This window comes from Coregonus clupeaformis, unplaced genomic scaffold (assembly GCF_020615455.1).
Source record: "Coregonus clupeaformis isolate EN_2021a unplaced genomic scaffold, ASM2061545v1 scaf2720, whole genome shotgun sequence".
Taxonomy (NCBI): domain Eukaryota; kingdom Metazoa; phylum Chordata; class Actinopteri; order Salmoniformes; family Salmonidae; genus Coregonus; species Coregonus clupeaformis.
In genome coordinates, this window is record NW_025536174.1 from 33,497 (window position 1) to 38,099 (window position 4,603).

Below are 4,603 nucleotides of genomic sequence, written 5' to 3' on the forward strand. Positions count from 1 at the left end.
TGATATTTGTTTGTGTTTCTTCTGACCAGAGGGAGTGGGCGCTCCGCAACTTGGGTCAAGATCTGTTTCTTGCTTTGCTCTTAGGAACAGGGCACCATTGAAAGGAGTGATTTCTGGGGTAGCGGTAAGTGTGGAGGTGGAGCAAATCAAGTTGAAGATTCCTGGGGCCTCATGTATCAATCTTGCGTACGCACGAAAACACGGCGTACGCCAGCTTTCACGTTCACGGTCAGATGTACTAACAGTGAAATTAACGTAAGAATGTGCGTTCTTCCACGTAAACTTCAGGCCTGGCGTACGTACATTTTTGTGATGTTTGTCCGTTGGCGACTCATAGAGGCAATAAAGTGAAGTGGCAAACATTACACTACGAACTGTTCTATCGCACCTGCCAGATATTGCTTATAATTTGTAATTGATAAATGATTTGCCATATTATTGTCACACGAGTCTTATTAGAATATTCTATTAATTATGCAATTAAGTAAGAACATATATAAAGGATGTGAAAATTGATACAACCCGTCTAGCAATGGCAGCTTTGGCTTTATTAGAAGACATTTTCAATGGACAAATCCGGAGAGAACAAGTTTTTAGGGACCACAGTGATTTTCTGGCCCACGACAATGACTGGCTCATCAGCCGTTTCAGATTTCCAAGGGCTATACTCTTGGAGCTCTGCGCTGAGTTGGGTCCGAATTTGGAAAGAGAGACAGTGAGGAGCCACGCATTACCCGTTCCTTTACAGGTGCTTACTACACTTGGTTTCCTAGCAACCGGTTCTTTCCAAAGAGAACTGGCAGACCGCTCAGGAATAAGCCAGTCGTGTTTGAGCCGTGCAATGCCACCTGTATGGGGACGGCATCATCCGCTTGTCTACCAGGTATATAACGTTCCCATACGATGCAGGTGACCAGCCAAACATCAAAGCGCAATTTGCAGCGATAGCCGGTTTTCCTAATGTAATCGGAGCGATCGACTGCACACATATTGCTATAAAGGCGCCATCTGAAGACGAATTTGCATATGTGAATCGGAAACATTTCCATTCAATAAATGTGCAGATTATATGTGATGCACAAATGCGCCTAACAAATATTGTGGCAAGGTGGCCTGGGTCAACCCATGATTCATATATCCTTACAAACAGCATGGTTGGGATGAGACTCCAAGCTGGCAGGGTGCGCGATGGGTGGCTACTTGGTAAGTTATGCATTTAAATGTATGGTTCTATCTAAAAGTAAAATGTTTGTGTCTGTAATTATTATTACTGCCCATCAGGAGACAGTGGTTATCCACTAAAGACGTGGCTGTTAACCCCCCTCACCAACCCACAAACTGACCGAGAGCGCAGATACAATGATGCTCGGTCAGTTGTGGAGCGGGCGATTGGGCAGCTGAAATGTCGGTGGCGCTGCCTTGACAGGACCGGGGGGATGCTGTTATACCGCCCTGACAAGGTTTGCCGCATCATACTGGCCTGTGGAGTGCTGCACAATGTCGCGCACAGGCATGGCATACCCCTTGGTGAGGTGGGGGGCACCGCCAGACGACCCTGACCCAGGACCAGTATATGTGCAGCACAATCAACAAGCCATTCAGGCCCGTCAACGTGTAATTGCGACAATATAAATGGTACTCAGACACAAAGTTCATTTTTGACCAATTCTTTTAATGAATGGCTTATTTCTGTGAGTGCGTCAGTGACATTTTTAAGGTGACTGTTCATTTCTTCAATGGCCTTAACAATTTGTTGTTGTGACTCCAGAACAGCATGCGTCAAGACACGGCCAGATGGACGGGCTTCAGCACTGGGGGGAACATTAGAGACACGGGAGACGCTGGACTGAATGGGCTCTGGCTGCTCAGGTGGTGCGGACTCTGAGTGCGTGCCAGTGGACATTCCTGCGGTTCCTAAGTCCAATTAAACACAGGCACATCTTAACAGTAATTTGAGTCTGTTCCTTATTAATGGGTACACGCATTTGCAATAAAAGCAGTGGATACGTGAAATCTCTGGTGTACCTTTTGCTATATTGCATGCATTTTAAAATTAAACGGTGGCTGGCTATGTATATCAAAGTTAAGGAAATAAATCTGAGTCACCTTGCTGGCAGTCCTGTAGTATATCCGAGTCTCCTACATCAGCGGATACGATTCCAGAGATTAACGTGTCTCCTACAATAGAGGCAACTCTCTGATCAAAGGGTGCAAGTTCATCCGTCCCTGTACCACCGCCTGTTCTGCCCACACTTTGTCGGTGCGCAGCAGTTCTCCGCTTAACTTCCACCTTTATGTCTGACCATTTCTTCTTCAGTTCATTTACGGTGCGACTCTCAGATCCCACCGCGTTGACGGCATCAGACAAACTCGCCCACTCTTTTTTCTTTCTTTTGTTATTAATTCCAGAGGACAGATTTCCAAATAAAATATTTTTTCTTGTTTCTACCTCTGATAGTAGCACCTCTAATTCGTTTTCAGTGAAATTTTGTTTCTTGCTTGCTTTAGCCATGTTCTTGCAGGTTTCTTTTGCCAAATTGGACTAATTACCATATTTAAATTGATTTAATTGAGGGAGGAGACAGGGTGTGGTGTGGTGCTCGTGCATGTGCGCTCAATTTCGCGTTGATTGGGATGTACAAAGAGAATGTATGTGGAATGCTGCGTACGCAGAGATTCATACATCAGATTTTTGGTGCGTACGCACATTTATGGCTTTGTCCGTACGCAATGTTTTAGTATGAATTCAACGCAAGTCTTTGTACATGAGGCCCCTGGTGTTTGTGATGCCTGCCGTTTGGTGTGACAGTCATGTTAGGATATATCAGTTATCCTGTTAGAGCTTTTGTGCCGAATCCACTGCACTGTTTCAGGTGCAACGTTTATGGTCATGTTGCAGCAGTTTGTAGGAGGGGGATTCCAAGATGTGGGAATTGTGCAGGAGGGCATGGGATAGAGGATTGTGTAGTTTCGGTGGATAAAGTTGTGTGTGTCAACTGTAGGGATGCCCATGTTGCTGGGGATCTGAAGTGTCCGGTGCGAGAGAGGTAGGTTGAGGTGGCTTGAGTCAGAGTAGTGCAGAAGGTGTCGTATGCTGAGACAGTGAAGAAAGTAGAGGCGGATGTGTCAAGGGTGAGAGATCCTGAGAGGATCCCTGTGAGTAGTAGATCTGTGCCAGCACAGAGGGATAGGCCAACGAGTGATATAAGCTTCAGTAAAGTTAGCTTCTTACCATTCATAGCAATGTTTATTAACTGTACTGCAGAAATGGAATGTAAATCACAGAAAATATATGTTGTGGTGGCAGCTGCAGAGAAGTATTTGGGCATACGAGATTTGACTTCAGAAGAGTTACAGGGTGTGTTGAGTGGTGGTGTTCCGTCCTCCCAGGCCGTTGGCATGGTGCAGGAGCAGATAGGGTCAAAGTAGTGGAATGGGGTAGTGGGTATTTAATGAGTGTAGGGTTAGTTGGAAGGGTGTTTTTTGTATTATTACAAAGTATAATGGATTGATATTATAGTCCAGTTGGGGGCGGTAATGCAACATATTGGATACCAACCACCGTTAAACTCCAAAGAAGAAGAACCGTTATATTATGGCTTTGTACAGAGTTGTAACGATGTCTCTGTCTCTCTCATTCCATCACTTTTATGGTAGTTGGTTTTGTGAGTCTCTGGTTATGAATGGGGTGCTGACAGACAAACGTTGATGGATATTTATAGAGCTCTGAACAGGACGACAATTGATTTTTTTTATTTTTTTATTTCACCTTTATTTAACCAGGTAAGCCAGTTGAGAACAGGTTCTCATTTACAACTGCGACCTGGCCAAGATAAAGCAAAGTAGTGCAATAAAAACAACACAGAGTTACATATGGGGTAAAGAAAAAAAACATAAAGTCAGAAAATACAACAGAAAATATATATACAGTGTGTGCAAATGTAGCAAGTTATGGAGGTAAGGCAATAAATGGGCTATAGTGCAGAATAATTACAATAGTATTAACACTGGAATGCTAGATGTGCAAGAGATTATGTGCAAATAGAGATACTGGGGTGCAAAAGAGCAAATTAAATAACAATATAGGGATGAGGTAGTTGGGTGGGCTAATTTCAGATGGGCTGTGTACAGGTGCAGTGATCGGTAAGGTGCTCTGACAACTGATGCTTAAAGTTATTGGGGGAGATAAGAGTCTCCAGCTTCAGAGATTTTTGCAATTGTTCCAGTCATTGGCAGCAGAGAACTGGAAGGAATGGCGGCCAAAGGAGGTGTTGGCTTTGGGAATGACCAGTGAGATATACCTGCTGGAGCGCAGACTACGGGTGGGTGCTGCTATGGTGACCAATGAGCTAAGATAGGGCGGGGATTTGCCTAGCAGTGATTTATAGATGGCCTGGAGCCAGTGGGTTTGACGACGAACATGTAGTGAGGACCAGCCAACAAGAGCGTACAGGTCACAGTGGTGGGTAGTGTATGGGGCTTTGGAGACAAAACGGATGGCACTGTGATAGACTACATCCAATTTGCTGAGTAGAGTGTTGGAGGCTATTTTGTAAATGACATCGCCGAAGTCAAGGATCGGTAGGATAGTCAGTTTTACGAG

General features: G+C 44.6%; 2 long non-coding RNA genes across 2 annotated transcripts; both read left to right on the forward strand.

Moving 5' to 3' along the window:
* The first annotated feature begins 861 nt into the window (after window positions 1-861).
* On the forward strand, window positions 862-1,355 carry LOC123489051. Its single transcript, XR_006660397.1, has 2 exons — window positions 862-1,203; window positions 1,282-1,355. It is a non-coding gene; the product is annotated as an uncharacterized LOC123489051 (long non-coding RNA).
* A 196-nt stretch (window positions 1,356-1,551) lies between these two features.
* Window positions 1,552-2,110, forward strand: LOC121540835. The gene is made up of 2 exons (XR_005995554.2): window positions 1,552-1,635; window positions 1,769-2,110. It is a non-coding gene; the product is annotated as an uncharacterized LOC121540835 (long non-coding RNA).
* Window positions 2,111-4,603: the final 2,493 nt, after the last annotated feature.